Raw genomic sequence first — 15,738 nt, 5'->3', positions numbered from 1 at the left:
TCCTTGCTCGGTGGGGAGTCTGCTTCTCCCTCTACCTTTACCCCCTGCTCGTGATCTCTCTCTCTCAAATAAATAAAATCTTTAAAAAAAAATTTTTTTAATAATTACCATATACGTACATGTATATATTTAAAGAAAATTCCTGGGGCACCTGGCTGGCTCAGTCAGTAGGGCACACAACTCTTGATCTCAAGGGCCCTAAGTTCAAGCCCTACATTGGGTGTGGAACCTACTTAAAAAAAATTTTTAGGGGCGCCTGGGTGGCCCAGTGGGTTAAAGCCTCTGCCTTCGGCTCAGGTCATGGTCCCAGGGTCCTGGGATCGAGCCCTGAATCGGGCTCTCTACTCAGCAGGGAGCCTGCTTCCCTTCCTCTCTTTCTCTGCCTGGCTCTCTGCCTACTTGTAATCTGTCAAATAAATAAATAAAATATTTTTTTAAAAAATTTTTAATTAAAAAATTTAAAAAAGGGGCGCCTGGGTGGCTCAGTGGATTAAAGCCTCTGCCTTCAGCTCAGGTCATGATCCCAGGCTCATGGGATCAAGTGCCATCCACCTTGGGCTCCACACTCAGCCAGGAGTCTGGTGAGCTCTCTCCCTCTCCCTCTGCCCCTCCCACCCTAAAATAAATAAATCTTAAAAAAAAAAACTTAAAAAAATGGGCAAAAGAAGGGCGTCTGTCTGGGTAGCTCAGTGAGTTAAGGGTCAGATTTTGGCTCCGGTCATTGTCCCAGGGTCCTGGGATCAAGCCCCAAGTCAGGTTCCCTGATCAGCAAGGAGTCTGCTTCTCCTTCTCCCTCCGTTCCCCCTGACCTCCACTCATGCTTGCTCTCTCTCTCTCTCTCTCTCTCTCTCTCTCAAATAAAATCTTAAAAAAAAAAAAAATGGGCAGATGACATGAACAGACATTTCTCCAAGGAAGACATACAGATGGCAAACAGATACATGAAAATACACTCAACATCACTCATCATCAGGGAAATGCAAATCAAAACCACAATGAGACATCACTCCATACTTGTCAGAATGGCTAAAACAAAAAACTCAACAAACAAGTGTTGGTGAAGATACAGAGAAAAAGGAACCCTTGTGTTGGTGGGAATGCAAACTGGTGTAGCTGCTGTGGAAGACGGTATGGAGGTTCCTCAAAAAGTTAAAAATAGAACTACCTTATGATCCAGTAATTGCACCACTGGGTGTTTATCCAAAGAATACAAAAACACTAATTCAAGAGAATACACACATCCCTATGTTTACTGCAGCATTATTTACAATAGCCAAACTATGGAAACAGTCCAAGTATCCATTGGTAAACGAACTGATAAAGAATATGTGATATATGGAGTACCTGGGTGGCTCAGTCAGTTAAGCATCTGCATTAAGCTCAGGTCATGATCTCAGGGTTCTGGGATTGAGACCCAAATCAGGCTCCCTGCTCAGCAGGGAATCTGCTTTTCCCTCTCCCTCTGGCCCTCTTCCCTGCTTGTGCTTGCTTTCTTTTTCAAATAAATAAATAAAATCTTAAAAAAAAAAAGAGTGTGTAATAGGTAGATAGATAAAATGGAATATTATTTGGTTGGTCATGAAAAAAGAATGGAATCTTGGCATTTCCAACAACATGGACAGAGCTAAAGAGTATAATACTCAGTGAAATAAGTCAGTCAGAGAAAGAAAAATACCATATAACTTCAATCATATGTGGAATTTAAGAAACAAAACAAACGAACAAAGGGAAAAAAGAGAGAGAGAGAAATCAAAAAACATAATTAGTGAGCAAATACACTGTTACCAGGGGGAGCTGGGGGGGAGGGTATGGGTGAAATAGGTGAAGGGTATTAAGTGTACACTTTCATCCTGATGATCACTGAGTAATACAGAGAACTGCTGAATCACTGTATTTTACACCTGAAAGTAATATAAACCTGTATGTTAACTACGCTGAAATTAAAAAAAAAACAAAACAAAACAAAAAAACTCTGTTCTAGGAGCTCTTGTTTATGAAACAGAAATTCTTAAACCTGTGTGTGTGTTTTGAAAGATATTATTTATTTATTTATTTGAGAGAGAGAGAGAGAAAGAGCAAGCAGGGACAAAGAAAAAGACACAGATTCGCTGATGAGCAGGGAGCCCGAGGAGGGGCGCAATCCCAGGATCTGAACGAAGGCAGACACCCAACCAAATCAGACACCCAGGCAGCCCCCATGTGTGTTTTTTAACTTGATATTTTAACTCTGCTTAAAGTTTAACTACCATAATCCCAAAGACCATTTAACAATATCTTCTTTTCAAGATAGCTGTTTTAGCTATGGCTTCCTATAATACCTGGTGGTCCACAATGTATTAAAATCATCAAACAGTATCAATAATAAGTGGTTCCTGCTTTTAAGTAACTTCTATTTTAGTAAGACACCAAAGAGTGTGCTTCCAATCAATGATATGATAGAATCAGCTAAATTTTCAAATATGTTTGTAAACCAATTGTTAAACACAGGCATAACTAAAAATTACATAAATTTACCAGTAAACAAATTATTAAAAACAAATACTCAAAAATTTTAACTTCCTAATGATTTTGCTATTATATATGCTCTTGAGATCCACCACATGTATATAATGAAAATATTATATCATGTGCTACTGTGCATGTCTTCCCAACTTCACTTTCAATCACGCTAGAAGCTTGCAATTGGCCAAGGTAGAAATATTTACACCAAGGAAATTGGAAAATGCTAAATTCAGGATTTCCTACCTCCTCCTCCCCCTAGCTGCATTTATATGTACACTTCTGCTTTCAAAAGACTTTTTAAAATTCCATCCCCCCTTAAGTAATGGGCCCACATTTCTATTGGAAAAATATTTCAGAAGATAAAACAAATTTTAAACAGACTTTCAAAAACAGGGGGAGAAGGAAATGGGGAATTATCATTTAACGGGCCCAGAGTTTGAGTATGGAAAGATAAAGAAGTTCTAGAAATGGGTGGTAGTTGTGGTTGTACAAGAATGTGAATGTACTTAATACCACTAAACTATAAACTTAAAATGGTAAATTTTCTTATATATATTTTATCACAAATACAAATTTAAAAAAACAAAGATGGGAAAAACAGCTTGAGATTAGAATGTAGCTCTCTGTGAAGAACTGAACAGAACATTTCATGGTAATACACAAGGGAAGTATTTACTTATCAGTGAAGTCGGTGGGCTCGGAAATCAGCAGGGACCAAAAAAATGCAATGTTGAAAAATAAATAAACAATCAAGATTTTCTGAGTCCCTTCATTGTAAAAATGACGAAATAGTCTAAGTGATTTGCCTCTAGTTCTATTTTCTTTTCTTTCATTTATTTATCTAACAGAGATAGTGAGACGTAACACAAGCAGGAGGAGTGGGAGAGGGAGAATTAGGCTTCTCGCCAAGCAGGAAGCCCACGGTTCAGGACTCCATCCCAGCACTCTGGGATCACGACCTGAGCAGAAGCCAGATGCTTAACGACTGAGCCACCCAGACACCCCTCTAGTTCCATTTTCATTACTATGTTTTTTATGCAGTTAGATGAAAGTCTATACATGTTACATAGGACATTAGAGCCAATAAAAGTCACATAGATAGGGGCAGGGAATGTAAAGACTTCCGCTAAATTTTTTTTTAGTGTGTGTTTTTAAGTTTCAAATCTAATATCACTGGTTAGTCCATTAAAAAAATTCCCTCTGGGGGCGCCTGGGTGGCTCAGTGGGTTAAAGCCTCTGCCTTCGGCCCGGGTCATGATCCCAGGGTCTTGGGATCGAGCCCCACGTCGGGCTGTCTGCTCCGCAGGGAGCCTGCTTCCTCTTCTCTCTCTCTCTCTCTGCCTGCCTCTCTGCCTACTTGTGATCTCTGTCTGTCAAATAAATAAATAAAATCTTTAAAAAAAAAAAAAATTCCCTCTGAACACAACCTGGTAGTATGGTCCAGAAAAAAAAAAAAAGTAAAAGGATTGAGCTACTTGGTAGAAGTTCTAGCCCAGGTATCACTAACAAGTTATATGGCCTTAGGTAAGTCTTCCATCTCTCTGGGTCTCTTCTACTAAATGAGAGAGTTGGAAATCTAAGGTCCCTTTCAACACTAATATTCTAGTATTTCATAATACCACATATAAAACCAAGTTTAATTTATCAAAATGTTAAAATTTAGAAAAGATAAATTTCCTTCTCCTAAGATATTAAAATGACACTTAAATTTTGGATTTTAATATTTATATTAAGAATTAGCTTCTACTATTTATTTTCTCCCTAAACAAAGATGACTGTTGATTCAGTTTCAGCTATATAGTTTCTGCAACCTGCCCATTGTTCTTCCCAAACACCAAAACCCTATAAGCAATATTGCACTACTCAGAGCTATTTATACAGCAGAGACAATATCGATAGGGTTCTAGGATCTGGTCATAAACAGAAAATTTTTTAGTCACATGGTACAAAATTTGCTGACCAAGTACTAGAGTTTCCATAATTCATTAGCATCTGATTAAGTACACAAACCGATGTTGAAAAATTTCATTCACAGCCCTCCTCAGTTATAAATTTGCCTCTTAAAGCCTAGTTAACAGTGAGGTTGCTCTTTAATTAACTTTAGCTACCTATCTTATTTTTAGAAGCATTAGAATATTTAAAATAAAACTAGTGAATTTTTTCAGAGTTCGGGGGACAGAGGGAGAGCAAGAGAGAGAATCTTAAGCAGGCTCCATGCTCAGTGCTGAGCCCAACATGGCACTTGATCTCATGACCCTGTCATGACCTGAGCCATCAAGAGGCAGACACTTAACCAACTGAGCCACCCAGGCGCCCCAAAACTAGTGAATTTTTTCAAAACTGAAGACATTCATATTTCAGAAGCCAGTTTTCTTCTAACTCAGTAAAAAGAATAAATGGAAACTTTTATACCCATCTTACAAGTGATAAATAAAATATGCAATTTAGCTAGGAAAAGTCCATTGAGATCAACATTAAAGCCCCCCAAACAGCCAAATTACATTCTGCCAACTGGACATCCTTGGAAACAGACTGGGACTGTAAGAAAGATACTACATAAACAGGAAAAGAAATAGTTTAGGAAATAATTTTGACTTTTAGAGTATGCTACATATTGCATAAACATATAATAATCTGTCTATTATACTAGTTTTTATTATAATCAGCTTAACGCTTTATACCACTCAACTATTTGGCAGCAAGGAGAAAAGAACTACAGACCAACTTAAAATTACTTCCTTTTAACAAACAACCTACAGATTCTTACTGCCACAATAACACTCCCTTTCAAAAGAACCAGTGCTCTAAAAAAAGCAAACACATCCTTATGTGAGCGAGTTTGCCTCAACAGCATCAAACCACAAGAAAATGAAGAAATATGGCAATCTTATTTATGATGAGAGAAGTTGGTAGAGGTACATTCTAGACTTAGTAGCTAGGCTTAGAAATACATTTTCCGTAGAAACATCATTTTAAGGGAAAACTTAATACTTCCAGATCTAGGTTAGCAATATTATCAACCAAAGGAACTAACACTTAACGAACCCCCCCCCCTTTCTTTATATTCCTCTCCCTCCGATGCAGATTTACAAACACCTTTATCTACTCTCATTTTATTTTGTTCACGGCTCTAGCTTACCATTTCACTTATTAGAATCATTTGTCTGCTTGATAGTGTCACCACTTGATTTCAAATGTTTTGCTTGTAAGAGCCCTGTCTTCCTTTTTATATCCCCTAGCTTTTAATATACAGCCTAATGCTCAATGACAAAAAGGAATAGATGAAAGAACATTCATTCCTTTGTAGAACAATCTGGGAACCCAACCACCCTCTAAAGCCTGTTTTAAGAAATATGAAGAGAAAAAAAAAAAAAAAAGTTCCCAAAAAGTTGAGGGCCACCACAAATGTATACACAATCACAATTGTTTTTTGTGTATTTCTACTGAAGGGCTGAACTATTATCTAGTCTCTTCCAGAAAGAACACATGTCAATGCATGTCTTGAGCAGATAAGCACTAATATGTACAAGCACCAGGTTGCACATGTTATTTCCAGCAAATAGCAACATCAAAGCAGAAGTGAGCAGAAGCTTCATCAGTTCCTAATCTGCAGGCTTTTATGAAACAATTATTAGCGCAGTACACATAAGCAAGCCCCTGCCTGTAAAAGATTGCTTTTATCAGTTGAATGTAGTCTAACTTTTTAAAAGATTTCAGGACCCTAGATTATTTGTTAATTGTGCTATGGACGCATAAAGGACTACAGGGAGAGATTTTCATAATATACTGAACAAACTTGATTTAGAAAAAATAGGGGCACGTCGGTGGTCCAGTCAGTTAAGCATCCCACTCTTGGTTTTGGCTGAAGTCATGATTTTGGTGCCATGGGATAGAGCCCCACATCATGCTCTGTGCACGGCACAGAGTCCACTTGAGACTCTCTCTCCCTCTCCCTCTGCCCCTCCCCATCATGCTCTCTTTCTCTTTCTCTAAAATAAATAAATAAATCTTTAAAAAAAAAAAAAGTTAAATATATACCTGCAAAAAAATCTAAAATATACAACATAGATATAATACTCACAGAACTGTAGGGGGCTTTTTTCATCCATCTTCTAATTAAATTACATGTATGATAACTATTTAAAGCAAATTTTGTAAGTGTAAGTGTAAGTCACTCTTCAAGATCACTGGGGTTAGGGTACCTGGCTGGCGCAATCAGTGGGACATCTGTCTTTTGATCTCAGGGTTGTAGGTTCAAGCCCCATGTTGGGTACAGAGATAACTTAAAAATAAAATAAATATTTAAAAATTTTTTAAAAAGGTCATTGGGGTTTCCCAATGCCTGTAGAATTAACTCACTTAGTATAATTCTTCACAAGATGACATTAACATGTTCACCACAGATGCTTCACATTTTACACCTCAGCCACACTGAATTTCACTGTCCCAAATATGCCAGGCTATTTTTTAAAATCACTGATCTTTAAAAGTGCCTGGCAAACAACACAGTTCAAACATTATATTGTGTAGTATAGAGAGAATAATATATAGAGAGAATAGATTATAATATTGTATAATATGTGTATATAAAACACACATGATAAATCTTAAAATTATAATGTTAGAAAATGTCATCAATATGACAAAACAGCTACATTCCCAAATTACAGAGCACAAAATAGTGGACTTACTTGAAACAAAAACTTAGTATAATCTTGAGAGAGTACATGTTTGGCAGCAATTCTTACTTACATATATACTGAAAAGGATATAAGATTAATGATGTGTGGTCACTCAATTTCAAATACTTTCAACTTATGAAAAGCAGATATTCTTTTCTTCTTTTTAAGATTTACTTATTTATTTTAGAGAAAGAAAGAGAGGGAGAGAGAAACCTAAGCCTATTCCAGGCAGAGTACAGAGCCCAACGCGGGGCTCAATCTCACAATCCTAAGATCATGACCTGAGAAGAAACCAAGAGTTGGACACTTAACAAACTGTGCTACTCAGGTGCCCCTGAATAGCAGATATTCTTTTTTTTTTTTTAAAGATTTTATTTATTTATTTGACAGAGAGATCACAAGCAGGCAGAGAGAGAGGAGGAAGCAGGCTCCCCGCTGAGCAGAGAGCCCGATGCGGGGCTCGATCCCAGGACTCTGAGATCATGACCTGAGCCGAAGGCAGCGGCTTAACCCACTGAGCCACCCAGGTGCCCCAGCAGATATTCTTAATAAGGGGCCCATGAGCCCATGGGGGCAAAGGTATACAAATCCCTGCTTACTAGTTACCAAGTTAATGTATCTGTGTACATTTTTCTGGTGAGGTGGAACTCCTCTAAAGATTCATGGCATAAACGGGGGAAAAAAGGGATTAAAAACCATCACCTTAAGAGAAATATAGATTCTGCCTTAGTGTCAATGACAAGGTAACAAAGATTGCCAAATAAACTTAACATCTGTACTCCTAGATGGAGCAGGGGGGGAAAAAATGGAAAGTACAGTAAGTACCAAGAGATAGTCTGCTTTTTTTGTCATTCAAAAAAAAAAAAAAAAAAGTGTGATTGCTTTTGAAACCCAAATGCTAAGCATATGGCTGGGTACAGAAAAGGCAGATACTTGTCCTCTCCTCATTCATTCATTCATTCATTTATTTATATTCCTCTTTTACTAGCCTGCCCTAGTAACATTTACTGAAAGTATGAAGTACTGTCATTTACAATTAGGCAGACTGAGTGGGGAAAAAAAGCATTTACAAAAGTTAAACAAGTCTATTTTCTAACACAAATAAATTGTTCTAAAAATGGGGCGCCTGGGTGGCTCAGTGGGTTAAGCTGCTGCCTTCGGCTCAGGTCATGATCTCAGAGTCCTGGGATCGAGCCCTGCATCGGGCTCTCTGCTCTCTAGGGGAGCCTGCTTCCTCCTCTCTCTCTGCCTGCCTCTCTGCCTGCTTGTGATCTCTCTGTCAAATAAATAAATAAAATCTTTAAAAAAAAAAAATTGTTCTAAAAAGTTAAATGTATTTTACAATCACTGTCACTACATGGAAATCTTACCAAAAACTGAGTTATTTCCTCACTTATGAGAAAAACACTGACTCAAAGAATCAAGGATTGACTTATTCAAACTTTTAAAATGTTATATATTGAGATAATTTAGAAGTATAACTTTTTTTAAAAAAGATTTTTTGTATTTATTTGACAGAGAGATAGAGAGTACAAGTAGGCAGAGCAGCAGGCAGAGGGAGAGGGAGAAGCAAGCTCCCCGCTGAGAAGGGAGCCTAACTCGGGGCTTGATCCCAGGACCCTGGGATCATGACCTGAGCTGAAGGCAGTCACTCAACTGACTGAGGCAATCAGGTGCCCCAGAAGTTTAGCCTTTTAAAGTCTAATTGAGAATAAATTTTATTTATTAGAGACATTCTCAACATTGAAACTTTATATTTGGGTAACAAAGGTAAGATCTTTTCTTTATTTGTTTCAAAACTTTTACTTTCCTCCAAGGAAGAAGAAAATTTCCCACTTCATTTTAAATAAATTCATAGATATGGTCTTTCATACCTACTACTGAAATTGAAGATGTGTTCACATCAAAATACATTTCAAGGCAGAAGAAACCTTCCCTCTCCTCACCATCTGGTACATGTTTTTATTCTTATTTAACTAGTATATAATCTTTTACCCAGAAAACTTAATGGTTGTACATGCTCTGGGATAGAACAAAAATTCAATGATGTATCTAAAAGGAAATGTATTACATTGTTATCAATTCACTTTTTTTTTTTTTTTTTTTTAAAGTAGGCTCCTTGCCCAGTGTAGGGCTTGAACTCAAGACCCTGGGATCAACAGTCTCACGCTCTGCTGACTGAGTCAGACAGATGCCTCTCAATTCACTTCTTTAGAGAAAAGAAATGAGATCCTCAAATTAAGCAGTTTTCTTCCCTCAGTTCCTCGCCATGTAATGTCCTACCTGATTAAAAAACACAGAATCCTACCCAGTACTTGAACTGCCTACTTGAGAATGGTAGGAAATTAAAAGCAAAAGAAGAGAAAAGCAGCCACACTTTAGGCCTAGAGAGGTAACTCATATTTTAATATATGAAATGTGGGAATAAAATAGTTTTCTCATAAGCAGTCATGTTCTTCATTCCCTACCAAATGATGTCTTTGAGTCCATGCTTAATATCTCGGATACCTTTCTTCCCTCTGTATCCATTCTCCTGGCTTTTGAGGATATTTGCTTAACAAACAGCTTACTTTTCCCCTGAAATTTCTTTAGAAGACATAACACTTCTTGCTCTAATTTTAAGATATAGAGCAGTAGTAGAAATCACACTGAACAGGTTATGAAAAATTTATAAACAAGACCTATACACCGAACACTACAAAACACTGTTGAGAGAAATTTTAAAAGACCTAATAAATAGAGAGATAATGTTCAAGCATCAGAAAACGCATTATTGTCAAGCTATCAAGTCTCCCTAAATTTTTCTCTAGATTTAACATGATCCCAACCAAAATCCCAGGCAGTCTCTTTTTTTTTTTTTTAAGAAACTGACAAAAAAAAAACTTATTGGAAATAAATTTAAAATTTTTAGAAAACAAGAGCAAAGTTTGAGGTCTCACATTAGATGATTTCAAGACTTACTATAAGAGACAAACCAAAAAAGAAAAAAGAGAGACAAACCATTAGAGACTCTTAACTACAGAAAACAAAATGAGGGTTGCTGAAGGGGTGGTGGGTAGGGGGATAGGGTAACTGAGTGATGGGCATTACAGAGGGCACTTCATGTAATAGACACTGGGTGTTATATGCAACTGATGAATCACTAAAATCTACCTCTGAAACAACAGTAACAGAAGACTTACTATAAAGCTATAGTAACCATGACAGCATGATATGTCATAATGGAACAAAACAGAGTTCAAAAATAAATAAACCAGGTGTCTGGGTGGCTCAGTCAGTTCAGTGACCGACTCTTAATTTCAACTCAGGTCATAATCTCAGGGGTGTCAGTGCACAGTGTCCTTCAGACTCTCTCTCGCACTCTGCCCCTGCCCGCACTCATACATGTGTGATCTCTCTCTCTCTCACTCTCTCTCTCAAATAAATAAATAAATAAAATCTTTAAATAAATAAATAAACCAGTCCATACATACTCATTCAACCGATTTGTTACAAAGGAGCTAAGGGAAATTCAATAGGGATATGATAGTCTTTTCAACAAATGGTACCAGAACAGAGGAATATCCATATGCAAAATAAATAAATAAATGAAAAGACCTTTAACTCTCACTTTATACCACATACACAAATTAACTCTAAATTGACAGGAATCTAAATGTAAAATCTGGGGCACCTGGGTGGCTCAGTCAGGTAGGAGCCCAACTCTTGGTTTCAGCTCAGGTCAGGATCTTGTCCTGGGACCAAGCTCCATGTCAGGCTCCACACTCAGCAGGGAGTCTGCTTTCGCATCTCCCTACTCACACACACTCTTCCTCTCTAAAATAAATAAATAAACCCTTAAAAAGAAAACAAATATACAAACTAACACTATAGTCTTCTAGAAAAAGACATTTGTGACCTTGAGTTAGGCAAAGATTTCTGAGATTGAAAACAAAAAGCAGGGGCGCCTGGGTGGCTCAGTTCGGTTGAGCGGCTGCCTTCCAGTCAGATCATGATCCCAGGGTCCTCGGATTGAGCCTTCCATCGGGCTCCCTGCTTGGCGGGGAACCTGCTTCTCCCTCTTCCTCTGCCTGCTGCTCTGCCTACTTGTACTCTCTATCTCTCCGTCAAATAAATAAATAAATAAATAAATCTCAAAACAAAACAAAACCACACACAAAAAGCATAATCCATAGCAGAATAGATGCATAAACTGGACTTCATCAAAAATTTTTATGTGAGAGGGCAATAACAGAAAAAAATTAAAGGACTCTTAAAAATAGTTAAAAAGACAAACATCTCAGAAGCACCTACGTGACCCAGTTGGTGAAGCGGCTGACTTCTGCTCAGGTCATAATCCCAGAGTCCTGGAATCGAGCCCCGCATGGGGCTCCCTGCTCATCAGGGAGCCTGCTTCTGCCACTTTGCCCTGCTCATGGGTGAGCACTCTCTCTCTTAAATAAATAAAATCTTAAAAAAAAAAAAAAGACAAGGGACACCTGGGTAGCTCAGTTGGTTAAGCAGCTGCCTTCGGCTCAGGTCATGATCCCAGCGTCCTGGGATCGAGTCCCACATCGGGCTCCTTGCTCGGCAGGGAGCCTGCTTCTCCCTCTGCCTCTGCCTGCCTCTCTGTCTGCCTGTGCTCGCTCACTCTCTCTCCCTCTGTCTCTGACAAATAAATAAATAAAATCTTTAAAAAAAAAAAAAGACAAATATCTCAATTTGAAAATAGGCAAAAGATTTCAACAGATATTCACTAAAGAAGATATTCCAAGTGCAAATAAGCACATGAAAAGATAGTCAATATCATTAGCCATTAAGGAAATGCAAATTCAAGCTATAAGCAGATACCATTATACAACTATTAGAATAGCTAAAATGAAGAAGACTGACATGGTTGAATGACTCTTGGTTTTGGCTCAGGTCATGATCTCATGGGTCATGAGATTGAGCCCCACATTGGATTCTGTGCCCGGTGTGGAGTCAGCTTGGGATTCTCTCTCTTCCTCTCCCCCTCCTACAGGTGCTCGCTCTCTCTCTAAAATAAATAAATCTTTAAAAAAAAAAAAGAAAGAAAGAAAAAGAAGAAGACTGGCAATACCAATACAAATACAAATGTTGGTAAGGATATGGAGAAACTGGAACCCTAAATCATAGCTTTGGTAAATATTTCAGTGGTTCTTTTATGAGATGATGCATACATTTTTATCATGTTACCCAAGAGAAACAAAAACATTGTGTCCAAACAAAGAGGTACACTACAATGTTTATAACATCTTTATTCATAATAAGCAGAACCTGGAAACAACCCAGAGTTCACAATCTGGTAAATGGATAAATAGTTTGTGATAGTCTATACCAATGAAATACTACTCAACAATAAAAATGGTCCAACTACTCCTAAGTACAACAACACAGATGAATCTCAAAAGCATTGTGCCAAGTGTAAGAAGTCAGGCACAAAAAACTGCAAGCTATAAATGATTCCATTTATATTACCTTCTAGAAATGGCAAAACTAGAGATCAATGATTGTCAGGGAGCTTGGGAGGAGGAGGCTGACTGCAAAGGGGCATAAGGGAACAAGAGGTGATGGAAATGTTCTATACCATGTCTGTGGGGGTGGTTACATGATTGTCCACACTTGTCAAAACTCATCAGATTGTACAACTAAAATTGGTACATTTTTTGTATGCAAATTATATCTAAAAACTGATTACAAAAGAAGTAATGGATTCGCACTTTATTCTATCTCATTATTACAAAAAAGAACTTTAAAACAAGCACTCTTAAGTTTGAAATTCAAGCATAAACTACATAGCACACATAATTAACACCAATTAAGATTTGGGGCAAGTTATCATATAAAATATACAGCAGAGATTGTTTTCATTACTTACTAATTCACCTTAAAACTCAAAGATAACCCAACACATGCCAGAACCTATCCAAATCTGTTACAGAAAGAAGAAAAATCCAACTACTCATTTAAACAAGTCATAACAACTTCAGGTATAAAAAATGTTACCTCAATGTGTTTCATAGTGCATTAATTACGATAGTGAGCTTTTTTTCAAATTATGACTTCCTGAAACATATACTTAGGGTAATCAAATTAAACACTTTCAGCAACAAAGATTGTGGTAAATTACTCACAGATACTGAAGAAAGATGTAAGGCAAGAATCAAAATTCTGGTGTGCATTCTGCTTTCAGATGCTTTGACAATACTATTGCACTGCTAGCTGTAAAGTACAGTAGTGCAATAAAGTCAGAGCATTCGTTAGCAGATATTGATAGTAAAGGAAAACAAAAGCATCTTGCATCAGCTGAAGCGTCAGTGTGAAAAGCATTTAAAGGGCTACCATTTTGGACAGAAGACAACCAAAACCTAAGAACATGTATATCAATGTTAAAAAGAAAGAATTGAACTTAAATATCAAAATAATAGTTTTCTGATGACTAACTTATGATTAATATTTAACAAAAACACATAGAAAGGATTTCTGTAAGTACATCCTAAGCTTCAGAAGTTATTAATATGGGTTTTGTTAATACCTTAAGACTAGTATTAACAAAACCAGTTATAATTACTACTAAGGCAAAATTGTGAAAAATATTTGTTTTGCTGAGATGTGTTGATTAGCTCCCCCATTGCAAATGATCAATTAAGTAAGAAAATCAGAGAAAACAAATGAAAAGTAAAATAAGTTTCCCATCTCTAAATACCCAATCTATCTTTCTGGAATCTAAACTACACTAAACTGGATCCCAGAGTCCTGGGATTGAGCCCTACATTCCACATCAGGCTCCCTGCTCAATGGAGAGCCTGTTTCTTCCCCTGCTTATGCTCTCTCTGTGTCAAATAAATAAATAAAATCTTTTAAAACATAAAATAAAATAAATAGGGGCGCCTGGGTGGCTCAGTGGGTTAAAGCCTCTGCCTTCGGCTCGGGTCATGGTCTCAGGGTCCTGAAAGAGAGGCCGGCATCGGGGCTCTCTGCTCAGCAGGGAGCCTGCTTCCTCCTCTCTCTGCCTGCCTCTCTGCCTACTTGTGATCTCTGTCTGTCAAATAAATAAATAAAAAATCTTTAAAAAAATAAAATAAAATAAATACACCAAACTCTAAAAAGCTCTTAACTATCTTACGGCTTTTTGTCTCAAAAATTTACAGGTTCTCAAGGAATTAAGGAGTCCTAAACAAGACCCTACCTAAGGGAATACTATGGAAGGGGATTTTAAATTTTCAGTTAGCCCCTAAAGATCTTAAACATAAGAGGAAATCATCTCCATTTTCTTCAAACGTACAAACATCAAGAAGGAAATAATAATGGTACAGGAGGAGGTTCTGAGATTTAGAAATCAGGTTTTCTTAGATTCAAGCTAATTATCATTATCCCAACCTTTTAACTGGTAAGAAATCATTTAGAAATCTGATATAAACCCAGAAATAGAAATAGTATCATAGTATCACATTATACTTTTGCACAATCACTAGTGGTACCACAAAAGAACACTGGACAAATACCACTCAACCAGTAAGTGAAAAGGAAAAAAGTTAGAGAACAAAGATTACCCTACAATGAGCTTATTCCCCCATTAATAATGTTGACTGCAAAAACACTTTCCATTATTTATACGAAACTTTAAATAGTCTAGTTCAGCTATTTAGATTCAACCTCCTAAAAAATAAACTCAAATACAGGACAGCTGGAACATGGGTGACTTGATCTCAAATCCTAAGGCCACATAACTCAGGTATTAGAATAGCTCAACTCTGCCAGCCAAGGATCAGGTTTTAAAGACAAGTACTTCAGAGACAGATATTTAATTTTCTGAATTGGAAGTTAATTCAAACAAGAAAAATATGAAATATTTTTAAAATAAGAGGACCAGGCTTTCTGAAAAGTGAGAATACTTTCTTTTCAAAGTTAAATAGTATGCATTCTCTTTCATTTATTAAATTTTCAACATTAGTTCCTCAACAAATCCTTTATTCAAAGTAATGCAGAACCAAAACTCAGAGGATTGGATAGGAAATCATTTCTTTCCAATCTAAGAAACTAAACCAGTTCATAAATAAAACATTTTAAAGCACATGGCAAATCTGAAGATGAGATACACCACCTTTTACTATCCAATCAAAAGAAAGCTTTGTTAATTCTGTAACAAAACTATAATCATTCAAATACATTTTTTAAACCCTGATGAATATGGAAACAAACTAATAACAACTAATAACTTGAAGGGGGGGGTACCACTAGGTTATCAGCAAGTAATTTTTAAAAACCTGCTTTTTTCTCTTCATCTCTTACAAAGAATTTTTTTGTAACTACCCCATCATTCAAACACCTAAAAGTTTAAGAGTATGGCTATCTGACAATTTTCTAAAACCTTTTTTCAAGATGTATACTTAATCATTTTTTTCTTAAATTAAAATGTGTTCAACCTAAAAAAAAAAAAAATCCTGTGAGAATTCTGACTCTCATGCAAAGTCCAAGAAAAGGCTTAATTGGTACCTCAAAAGTAAACAGCCAACTTGAGGGGGGAGAAAAACAGTTAAAAGCAGAATTAGTA

At 36.9% G+C, this 15,738-nt stretch overlaps 1 protein-coding gene across 2 annotated transcripts in view; it reads right to left on the bottom strand.

Annotated features, from left to right (window-relative positions):
* Nucleotides 1-15,738, bottom strand: part of LOC111151509 (spindle and kinetochore associated complex subunit 2) — a 39,572-nt gene that overhangs the window by 22,129 nt on the left and 1,705 nt on the right. The gene's annotated exons all lie outside the window — the stretch shown is intronic.

This window comes from Enhydra lutris, unplaced genomic scaffold (assembly GCF_002288905.1).
Source record: "Enhydra lutris kenyoni isolate GAN:26980312 unplaced genomic scaffold, ASM228890v2 scaffoldscaffold26, whole genome shotgun sequence".
Taxonomy (NCBI): domain Eukaryota; kingdom Metazoa; phylum Chordata; class Mammalia; order Carnivora; family Mustelidae; genus Enhydra; species Enhydra lutris.
The sequence above is the reverse complement of the archived record's forward strand: the minus strand, read 5'-3'. Positions and strand labels throughout refer to the sequence as shown.